The sequence below is a fragment of the Gracilinanus agilis genome, chromosome 3, assembly GCF_016433145.1.
Source record: "Gracilinanus agilis isolate LMUSP501 chromosome 3, AgileGrace, whole genome shotgun sequence".
Taxonomy (NCBI): domain Eukaryota; kingdom Metazoa; phylum Chordata; class Mammalia; order Didelphimorphia; family Didelphidae; genus Gracilinanus; species Gracilinanus agilis.
The window spans coordinates 29,925,460-29,937,326 of NC_058132.1; the positions used below are offsets into that span (position 1 = coordinate 29,925,460).

An 11,867-nucleotide genomic window follows, 5' to 3' on the forward strand; every position below is an offset into this window, starting at 1 on the left:
CTTTCTTTCTTCCTTCCTTCCTTCCTTCCTTCCTTCCTTCCTTCCTTCCTTCCTTCCTTCCTTTCTTTCTTTCTTTCTTTCTTTCTTTCTTTCTTTCTTTTCTTAAGTTCACAGACCCCTTGGAAGTCTGGTGTATTCTAGAGACTTCCTCAGGATAATGCTTTGAAATGAATAAAATACAATCCAGAAGGTGACAAAGGAAGCCAATTCTGTGGATTATTTTTTTTCCCAGATCACCAGAAAGTCCAGCCACAGACCCCTAGAAGGTGCCTTAAGTCCTTTCCTTTAAACAATCCCCCAGCCAGCTCCTGCAATTACTTCTGGGTCTCTTTTTCACAGGAAGCTCAGAGCAGGACAACAATTTGCCCGGGGCGCCCAGCTGACAGGTGTCCAAGGTGAGCTTCCAACCTGGGTTCTGGAGGCGTCATCCCTGCCAGGAGGGGATGGATGTTCGGGGCCTCCAAACCTTTCCAGCTAGGATACTGACCAATCAATAGAAATATGTTCTAAGCACCATCCCCGAAGCTGTGGCTGCTTTGGGGCTCCTCTATTTTCTGGCACTGGCTCCCAAGGGAAGGGTCCCTGGGATTCCTCAGATGCCCACCGGACTGGCACAAAGCCTGCTCTCTGTTCCCTTCCATGTTGTCTAGTCCAGGATGCCTGGCATTCCAAGGGGCCCAGAGCGCTTGGCACCTGCCACAATCAGCCCTGGGGGATGATGAGGGAAGGGGTGAGGGGAGAATGAGTCTCCCCTGCACGTGACTTGACGTCACCAGGTGAGTTCAGGCTGGCTGTGGAGTCATCCGCCAGGATAGCGATATCTGATTAGTTAAAGCTGCCCCGGGGGCTTGGCTGCCTAGAAGGGGGCCCTGGCCAGGCCTAGGCATGGACGGTCCAGGGTCGGGGAGATGGAGGGAGATGCCTGTCTTGCCACTGTCTGATGGCTTTTTAAATTTAATTTTAAATTTTAATTTAATACGGGAGTTTCATGAACTCCGCTCCTGCCTGCAGGTCAATCACTCATCCCGGGAGATGGTCCCAAGCCCAGACAGTCGCTGATAGACTGCGGGGGGTGGATGGAGCGGGATATCTCCGGGCACTTTGCCAGTGCCCACCCGTGCCCAAAGTCCTTCTCCGGCCAGTGGCCGGTGGGCTAGCCCCCAGCCCAAAGCAGCCAGCTCCGGGGGGCACACTTACCTGGGGTTCCGGGTCAGTGGAAGGCGGTCATACTCTGCTGGGCACAGATCTGCCAGCTGTGGCCCAGCCTGGCCCCCGAGGCCCAGGGGTGGGGTGACGACTTGGGCTCGGCTCCCGAGCCTTCCTGTAGCGAGTTCTGCCGGCTTCTCTCTGAGGTGCCACACTTAGATGGCTGCTCCGTCTTCCTCCTCCTCGGAGAAGCCCAGGCACTTCAGCTTTCCTCTAGCACCCGTTGGCGAGGAGGAATGGGAGAATCCAGCTCTTCGGCAACCGGTGGTGTTCCCCAGGGCAGTGGCGTCAGGCCTGACCAGTGACCAAGTGCAAAGGTGTGCTCTCTCTCCCTACTGATACTCAAGCTCCAGGCTTAGGTGCTATTTATGGTCTCTGGGTGACTGACCCCACCCACCCGCTGAGCCAGGAGGCCAGCCTCTGATTGGCTGCCAGTCCGGCAGGTGTGTGCCCAGCACCTCTGCCAGCAAGGAGGAACCACTTCAGAAGCCAGGTGTGTGGACGCAGGGGGATTCTCCCTCTGACCTGCCCGGCTCTGCTGCCCACCAGCTGGCTTCTGCCCGGGGGCTTAGGCTGCCTCCCTCCCCTCTCTTCGAATTAAGGAGAAAGGCTCTTCAGGGCCAGGTTTCCCAGGGGAGGCACTCTGGCAGAGAAGAGACAGGTCACCCCTGGGCGCACCCTCCAGGGTAGGACTGGCTGGGTGGTCTCCCTGGGAGTGTGCCCTCTCCCCCTGATAGCCCGGGGTCTCCCTACACCAGGGATCCTTCTGTCTGCTGACCACATCTCCCTGGCTGGGGGAACAGCAGAGCCCGGCAGAGGGGCCCTCAGTGCCCTTAGGTGTCCCCTCCTCCTGATCCTCCCTTGCTCGGGGACTGTAGGGGCAGTTCCTCTCTCCCCCAGCTTATAGGGAGATAACAGGAGCATCTCAGTCCAGCTTTAATTGATGAAGGCTAAGTGATGGGGCTGAAGGGCAGGGGGCGGGGTTAGGAGTTGTTTGTAGGCCGGGATCTTAGTGGAGTAAGGATCAGGGCTAGAGGGGGCAGCTTGGGGGCTCAGTGGATTGAGAATCAGACCTAGAGATGGGAGGTCCTGGGTTCAAATCTGGCCTTAGACACTTCCTAGCTGGGTGACCCTGGGCATGTCACTTGACCCCCATTGCCTAGCCCTGACCACTCTTCTGCCTTGGAGCCAATATACAATGTTGATTCTAAGACAGAAGATAAGGGTTGTTTTTTTTTTTTTTTTTAAAAGAAAGAACCAGAGCTAGAGACAGGAGGTCCTGGGTTCAAATCTGGCCTCAGACACTTCCTAGCTGGGTGACCCTGGGCATGTCACTTCACCCCCATTGCCTAGCCCTGACCACTCTTCTGCCTTGGAGCCAATATACAATGTTGATTCTAAGACAGAAGATAAGGGTTTTTTTTTTTTTTTTAAAAAAAGAAAGAACCAGAGCTAGAGACAGGAGGTCCTGGGTTCAAATCTGGCCTCAGACACTTCCTAGCTGGGCGATCCTGGGTGAGTCACTTCACCTCCATTGTCTAGCCCTTACCTCTCTTCTGCCTGTATTGGCAGAAGGGAAGGGTTTTAAAACAAACAACCCAAACCCCAAAGTGTCTGAGTCTCATTGTCTGGTGGCAGGAGAAGAGAATAGACTTTCTTCCTTCTGGAAAGAAATCTTCACTGTCTAAGGGCGGCGAATTAGGAGAGGGGTGTGTCCTGTTGGCCCAGCAGGCCTGGGTCTGGGAGGCTCCCTCCCTAGGTGTGACGTCTCTCTTATGCACTTGGAGATCTCTTATTAGCTAGAGGTCCTCTCAGCCCGGGAGTCTGGGGAAGATCTTTCTCTCCGGGGACGGTTGATGCTATCTTCTAGGCTGGAGGGAGTTTCCCAGAAGCCCTAGGCCTGAGCTCTTTGCCTGGGGCACTTGGGGGAGCCTGAGCTCTCTTTGGGAGTCTGGCTCTGAGTCTGGTCTCTTTCTTCCCTTGAGATGAAGGGACGATCCCTTTTCCTAGGGGCAATCTCTCGCCCTGGAGGGATGGGACGGGGTGGAATGGAGGGTGACTCTGCACCCACCTTGTGGGCGACTGCTCCCTTTCAGGCCCTGGAGATTTCCCTCTGAGTCCCTGGAGGAGTCCTTCCAGACTGAGACCTTTTTGCCCCGCCATGTCTGGAGGAAGCTGTTCTGTCTTCCTAAGGCTAGGGATGGCCTCTTTTCCTGAAACTCTGGGTACTCCCAGAGTTTCTACCTCTTTTCTAGAAGTTCCAGGACTAGTTTCTTGCCCTGGGGGGATGGGGGGGGGGCTGGTGCTGACTTCCATCCTTTGGAAGAACTTCTATCCTGGAGTCCTGGGTGTCTTCTTTCATCAAGAGTGACTTTTGTTCTAGAGAGAGACTCTTTTCCTAGGCCACCAGTTAATAAATATTTATTAATGGCAGCCGGGTAGCTCAGTGGATAGAGAGCCAGACCTAGAGATGGGAGGTTCTGGTTTCAAATGTGACTTGGGACCCTTCCTAGCTGGGTGACCCTGAGTAAGTCACTTGACTGAAATTACCTAGCCCTTGTGGCTCTTCTGCCTTGAAGCCAATACGCCGTCTTGATTCTAAGGTGGAAGGGCAGGGTTTAAATACACAGAATCAAAACCCTTGATCTAGCACTCGTTTGGGCCAGGCACTGGCCACCAGAAGAGAGCAGATGTAGTCCTCACCCTCAAGTTGCTCACAGTCTAATGGGGGCGACATTCAATAAACGGAAGAGTAAAATGAGGCACCTGGGAGTTAGAAAAGGGGGTGGTGGTGGTGGGAGGGCAGAACAGGGCACATCGGCTCTCTTTAAGTACTGGAAGGACTACTGGATAAAAGAAGGATTAAAACCAAGAATCTAGGGTGAAGAGGCAAATTTGGTTTGAGATCAGATACTTAGGAAACAGCTAAGTGGTTCAGTGAATAGAGCACTGGGCCTGGGGAGGTCAGGAAGAACCGAGTTCGAATTTGGCCTTAGATTCTGGAGGTTTAAAAAAATTATTATTTAGAACACTTAACTTTCGTTCTATGTATTGGTCCTAAGGCAGAAGAGCGGTCAGGGCTGAGCAACAGGAGTTAAATGACTTGTCCAGGATCACACAGCTAGAAAGTATCTGAGGGCAGATTTGAACTCAGGACCTCTCATCTCTAGGCCTGGTTCTGTGGAGGATTTTAATAAGCAGAGGAATGTATATTTGGTCCTAGAGGTAGTAGGGAGCCATTGGAAAACGCAGGAAAGGGAACGGGTTTGGACCTGGCTTTGACATTTTTGTAAAGCAGGCCCTGGAGTGGGGCTCCCTCCCGGTGAGACGGGGTGGCCAGGCAGGAAGCTATTGAGACTGTTCAGGGGATGAAGTCTGGAAATGGCTGGATTTGGTAACATGGGATCTATGGCAAGTGGAAGAAAGGAGATGCCTTGAACAGAAATCAGCAAATCAGGAAGAGGGAAGGGCCTGGGGGAAAGAGAAGGAGTTCAGCTTTGGGCTTGGCAAGTTTGAGAGGTTTATGGGCCATCCAGTTTGACGTGTCCAATAGACAGTTAGTGAAGTGGAGCTCAGAGAGGCCATGGGGCCAGGTACATCATCAGTCTGGAAGTTGACTGCTTAGAGATGCTAATGGGGATGCCGGGTAGAAACCCTGCTGTTCTGTGAGCTTGAGAATACAAATCAGGGGTGTCTGGAGACCCAGGGAGTGAGGAGAGCTGGGGGACAGGGAGGGGGGAAGGATGGGGTGGGTTTGGCTGGGCTTTCCCTTTTCATTTTCTCTCTCTCAGTGGGAACCCGTCTGGGGTTCTGTTCCAGGGAGGAAATAGTCCCCGGTGCCCTTGATCCTTCACTGTGTGGTAGTAGAAGGAGTCCTGGGGTGTGAGTAAGGACGTCTGGGCTCTAGTCCAACCCTGGCTGCTAACTCCCCGGGTGACTCTGGGCAAATCATTTTTCATCTCTAGGTTTCAGTTTTCTTTGCTGTAGCATGAAAAGCGGAGGTTTTGCTCAGGGCTGTCTAAAGAGCCAGAGAAGGGTTTTCTCTGTCCTAAAGTTCCTCGTGACTCTGGCATCCTGTGTTCCAAGGACCCTCTCACTCCTGACTTTCCACGTTTAGCAGATCTCCTTCCTCTCTTCCCCACTGGGAATCCTGGGCCGTGGCTCCACCTGGATTCTGACACATTCTTTCGAGGAGGATAGGTGGCAAGTGGCCCCTCGGTTACAGGCTGGTGGCATCATCTACTACATCGCCTGCTCACAAAGCTCTTCTCTCCTCCCCTCAGTCAGTGGGGCGGTTCTCCTGACCCTCAGTGCTCAGGGATGCCCCATCTCCTTGTCTGATGGGATCTTCTGGTACTAGCGTGGTGGGGGGTCATGAATCTTGGCCCGGGATTGAGGCATGGCCAGAATCAGGAGGTAGAGGGTGGGAGGAATGATGGATCAAAGGGGGGAAAGGCAAAAGACTGAGTCTTCCTCTCAGCTCCTCTGTGGCTCTGTCTCATCCTCTTGTTCCTTCTGTGAATTTTTGTCTTTGTATCACTGCTCCTCAGTGGCTCTGTCCCTCCCAGCTTCCTCCCCACCCCAATATTCTGTCCCTCAGTGACCTTGCCCTGTCCCACAGCTCGGACCATCCACGGTTCTGTTCTCTTGAGGCTCTGTCCCTGCTGGGACGCTGTGCCCTCCTGCTCTCCCCTAGCCCTCTCAGGCCGACCCTGAGCAGCCAGGATTAGTCATTCCTTGGACCTTCTTGTGCCAGTGGCTGGGCGTGTGTGACCGAGAATGCGTCACGAGCAAGAGGCAGGAGTGTGAGCTGGGAGTGGAAAGGGAGGCTCCTTCACAGACAGGGAAGGTGGCTCTGAGTTAGACAACAAGGGACCTGAGCGTTACGGCTCGGAGGACTCTAGGCGTCCACAGGTGACCGCCCCACTTAGATCCACAGGCACAGGGCTGCCTCAAAGTGGGGGACCACGTAAGAAGCCCACCCAAGAGGCCACCCCAAGACCCGAGGAAGAACACATCCAAGTCTTCCCATGTCCTTCGAGGACGGCCGTGGGTAGAAGACAGAGGCCAAAGGCTTGTAGATGAGGAAGTGAGCAGGATTCCAGGGGCCATCTAGTCCAGCTCCATCACTTTATGGGTGAAGAAACTGGGGTCAGGGAGAAGAAGTGCCCCGCCCCATATCTCATAAGTGGTAGTAATAAATGTCGAAGTAAACAGTCCAGCTGAGTGGTGTGTGTACACTTAGGAGTACTTTGGCACCTTTAGAAGGGAGAGGAGGAGACTTTGATCTCCCTACAACTAATTAAAACTAGGTCATTGGGGCAGCTAGGTGGCCGAGTGGTCAGAGGTCCTGGGGTCCAATCTGGCCTCAGGCACTTCCTTGATGGGTGGCCCTGGCTGAGTCACTTGGCCCCCATTGCCTAGCCCTTATGGCTCTTCTGCCTTGGAACCCATACTTAGTATTGATTCTAAGACAGAAAGTGAGGGTTAAAAAGAATGAAGGCTTAGTGAGAAGCTGGGGGATGAGGAATGGAGATTTGTTGAGGGCAGTGGAGACACAGGAGAGGAGAAGGGGAATGCGAGGGGGTAGGGCTCGAGATGGGGCACAGGAGCTCAGTGGCAAGACAGGGGGCTCAGGAATGCACCTCGGAGCTGTGTGACCCTGGACAAGTCACTTGACCCCCATTGCCCACCCTTACCAATCTTCCACCTATGAGACAATACACCAAAGTACAAGGGTTAAAAAAAAAAAAAAAAAGGAATGCACCTCGGTCTGGTGCCTCAGTTTATTCATCCTTCAACCAGACTCCCCTCCTCTCAGCTCCCCAGAAATGACTCCTGCTAAGTGGGGATCTGTGACAGCCTGAAGACAGAGTGGGAGGAAGGTGGCATAAAATGTATCCCCTCTTTCTAAGGAGAGACGAATCCCCAGAAGTCACGGGGGACTCCAAAGCACACTCTTCAGTTGTGCCTAAAGGAAACCAAGCTAATGATGGTTGGGGGTGGTCGTAGCAGGGCAGCTGGTACATGTGTGGTCTGTGTTAAGTATGTACATCAGCTTTGCTCCCTGAGGGCAGAATCAGTTCCATTTTTTTGCTCAGTATGGTGCCGTGTGTCTAGTATACAGAAGGTGCTTAATAAATGCTTACTTGTGGGGCAACTAGGTAGCACAATGGACGAAGCACTAGGCTTGGAATTGAAAGGTCTTGGATTCAAATATGACCTCAGATACTTTCTAGCTGTGTGATCTTGGGCAAGTCATTTAACTCCAATTGCCTAGCCCTTGCCACCCTTCTGTCTTAGAACCGATACCAGGACAGAAGTTACAAAATAAATAAATGCTTACTTATAGATAAAGCTGAGCCCGGGAGTTGGCCAGTATGGTTGTGTTGGGCCAAGGGTAGTCAATGATTGGATACAGGTACACTGAGGCCTCACCTTGGGTAGCTGGGTTTTTAGTTGGACTCAATTCAGCTGAATTCATCTAACATCTATGAAGCACCTACTGCAAAACAATTTCAAAAGGGAAAGAACTAGCTATATGACCCTGGGCAAGTCATTTAACCCCCCATTGGCAAGCCCTTATTGCTCTTCTGCTTTGGAACCAATCCACTGTATTAAGTCTAAAACAGAAGGTAAGAGTTTAAAAAAAATGAGAGAGAAAACACAAGTAGGGGTGGAGGTAGGGGTGAGGGTCAGGAAAGGCATAGTGGGGAGCTGGATGGCTCTGGAAGAGAGAGTGAGGCTGATGAGTGTGCAACTCCACCTCATCACAATCTAATCCATGTATGAGTCAAGTCGGCACCCTGTAACATCACTGGTCCTCTTCCAAAAGTGAAGGACGAACAACAACAGTGCAGAAGGCATCCCATCATTTGTATTTCAAAGGAAGCAAGAGAGGAGGTAGAGGTAGACAGTGTTCCAGATGGGAGAGATACCTTGGGTGAAAGCATGAAAGTGGGGTGGCATGTCACCCACAGGGAGCAAACAGCTAGCAAGCCAGTCTGACTGGAACAGGGAATTAGGTGAAGGGAAGAAACAGGTCCACAGGAGCCAGTTTGTGGAAGGCTTTCACAGTCAGAGTGAGGATTTTGCATTTTATTACCTGGAGGCAATAGAAAGACACAGAAGATTTTTGAGTGGGGATTCAGGGCATGGCAACTCTGCAGATTTGTGTTTTCAGGCATGACAATGTGGCTTTTCCATGCAGGAGGAAGGAGACAGACTGGTCTGATTGGGAAGGATGAGCACTTGAACTAGGGGGTGGTTGTAAAATCCCCAAATTACCAATCACAGAGTTGGAAGGGAACGCAGTGGCCCTTGAGGTCAACCTGTATCACTCTCACGTACCCAGTAAGGACCATCCAGATGCTTGGAGACTCCAAGGAAGGGGAGCTCACTCCCACCCTAGGCAGCTTCCACTTGGTGACAGCTTTAATGGTTACAAGGGTTGCCCTAACCATTATCAAGTCTATACTGGCTTCTCTGTAACTTCTATTCATTACTTCCAGTTCTACTCAATGGAGCTAAATGGTGCAAGTCTGATTCTTCTTTCACATAATAACTCTGTGGTCATGGAAATGGAGAGTAGGGTAGGGATGCAAAAGATATTATGGAGGCCTGAGGGCAGCCCATTCCTCTAATCTTAGGAATAGAAGTGAAGGATCATAGGTCGGGGGAAGTCGAGAGATCCAGCCAGCAGTCACTGATAAAGCTTCTGGACTCGGACACACACAGATATGCTCATACATCCCCAGACTGCCCCTTCCTGCCCCTACTGCTCAGTCTGACAGGAGGGGAAGTCAGCAGCCAGAAGGCGAAAGGAGAGCAATATCTGACACAGTCTGCAAGACCTGGGGATACAGGAGTCTTGGGCAGAAGTTCTGGGGCTTCCCAGGACTTTCCTTCCTAAGGAAGGCCAGCTTCAGGCCTCTGATGCTCCCTCTCTGTCACCCTGTGGTTGGTTGGTGTCTCAGAATGGCTGTCCATAGAATTTTTTTTTCATATTTTTAAACCCTTAACTTCTGTGTATTGGCTCCTAGGTGGAAGAGCGGTAAGGGCTAGGCAATGGGGGTCAAGTGACTTGCCCAGGGTCACACAGCTGGGAAGTGTCTGAGGCCGGATTTGAACCCAGGACCTCCTGTCTCTAGGCCTGACTCTCAATCCACTGAGCTACCCAGCTGCCCCCTGTCCATAGAAGTTTAAGAGAGGATGCCCCCGGGCTTATGGCAGGGGAAGAAGACATATTTCTCTTGATGGTGGAGCCCCAAGATGTTCCTACTTGCATTGTTCAACTCAATCCTACAGGCATAGACTTGTAAAAAGTGACCCATAGGTTGTTTTTTCCATCACCTTCATTTCCAAGCCAACTGGAATTGGACTCTGGCTAAGCCTAGGAAGCCCAGGATGTAATTGCAGCAAATGGGGAGCAGAAGATTGAGAGATACGTAGATAAATGACAGGCTGAGAGGTAGGTAAATAGATACCAGATAGGTGGCTAGATAGATAGATGGCTAGCCAGAAATAGATAATGGGTAGATGGATAGATACGGATAGAGAAAGATGGATGGATGGATAAATATAGACATGTAGATAGATACATAGATAGATGGATAGATAGATATAGATATAGATAATAGATAAGTGGATGGATAGATAGATACAGATGTATAGGTAGATACATAGATAGATAGATAGATACAGATGATGGATGAATGGATAGATATAGATAATAGAGGGAAGGATGGATGGATAGATATGGAGAATAGATGGATAGATGAATGGATAGATAAATATAGATAGTAAATGGATGGATGTATAGATAGATATGGATAATCAATGGATGGATGGATGGATAGATATGGATAATAGATGAATGGATAGATAGATGGATATGGTTATATAGATAGACACATAGATATAGATGGATGGGTAGAAAGATGTAAATCATAGATGGATGAATGGATAGATAAAGATAATAGATGGAAGAATGGATGGATAGATAGGTATAATAGATGGATGGATGAATAGCTAGATATAGATAGTAAAATGGATAGATGATGGATAAATAGATATAGATAATAGATGGATGGATGGATATATATATAGATAGTAAATAGATAGACGGATGGATAGATATGGATAAGAATGGATGGATGGATGGATAGATATAGATAATAGATGGAAGGATGGATGGATGGATGGATGGATGGATATAGATAATAGATAAATGGATGGATAGATGATACAGATAGATACAAAGATAGACAGATGGATGAATAGACATAGATAGATGGATAGATAGGTAGACAGACAAATAAATAGATACGGATGATGGATGGATGGATGGATGACCACTGGAACAAATTGCTCTCGTCCATTCATTGGGCCAGGGGAAGTGTTCCCATGCTTTGGGCAGATATCCCCCTAACTTACCTCAAGCAGGCACTGTGGAGCTCTTAGAGCTTGGTCAGAGCTAGAAGCTAGGGTCGTCCACTGCATCTCAGGCCATCCCCTGTTGTCCCGACTTTTGCTTTGTCCCTTGACTTCAGTGACTTTGGAAGAGAGAGTGAGGCTGATGACTTTGTGTAGCTCAGCTTCACTTCAATCCAGTTCATGCACAAGTCAAGACATCAGCCCCACGGGCTCATTGGGCCTCTTCAGAAATGAAGGCCAGACAATAACAACAGCTTGATGTATATATAGAAAAAGCATTTATTAAGCGCTTACAGTATGCCAGGTACTGTGCTAGGCTTTGAGAATACAAATATAAGGAAAAGGCAAGCCAATCCCTTGACTGATTGAGGTTTTCAAGGGTGGTAACCCCCACAGAAGAAGGAGCCCAGGGAGGCATTGGCTGCATGGGCTTTGGATTAAGCATGACTCGTGTGAGGGCTTCCTCAGACGGAAGCTTGGGAAAGAACTCACCAATCTGTAGCCCCCACTGAAGGCTGTACCGGCCCCCTTCCTTAAATGGTGGCCCTGGGGTCAGACGGCCCAACCAGAAGAGTAGAGGGCTCCAAACCACCACCACCTTGACCACCACCTTCCCTCAGACCATGATGGGGAAACCCAGGTCCCTAAACCTAAAAGCCTAGAAAGAGCACAGCTTCTAGCTCTGCCATCATCTAGGGAGGCATCCCAAGTGGATAGAGATGTACTCTGACCACTGCATCTGTGGACACTATGGCCACAGTGGCGGAAGACACAGAAAGGAAAGTTCTTGCCACTCATATGGTTCAGCATTAGTGGTTTGTCATTAGAAATGACATAAGGAGACAGTTAGTGGATAGAGAGCCAGGCCTGGAGGTCCTGGGTTCAAATTTGGCCTCAGATACTTCTATAGCTGTGTGACCCTGGGCAAGTCACTTAACCCTAATTGCCTAACCCTTATCTCTTTTCTGCCTTGGAACAGATACTAAGTGCTGATTCTAAGATGGAAGATAAAGGTTTAAAAAAAAAAAAAGAAATGACTTTAAAGGAGAGGCATCGCCATCTGCTTTACTGATGTTCCCTTTAAGGGCCAGGGACCTTCCCATCTGACTCGCAGCTCAGCCCTTCCATATGTGCTGTCTCTCCCGTTAGAATGTGAGCTCTCTGAGGCCAGGGACCCGCTTTTCTATCTCAGTCCTTAGCACTTTGCACAACTTTTTACACTTAGT

At 50.2% G+C, this 11,867-nt stretch overlaps 1 protein-coding gene across 1 annotated transcript in view; it reads right to left on the minus strand.

The window, feature by feature from the left end:
• Positions 1 to 1,523, minus strand: part of RNF223 (ring finger protein 223) — a 17,678-nt gene extending 16,155 nt beyond the window's left edge. The window contains exon 1 of the mRNA XM_044667488.1: positions 1,198 to 1,523. The gene's annotated coding sequence lies outside the window, so the exon portion shown is untranslated. The remainder of the gene's footprint in view (positions 1 to 1,197) is intronic.
• Positions 1,524 to 11,867: the final 10,344 nt, after the last annotated feature.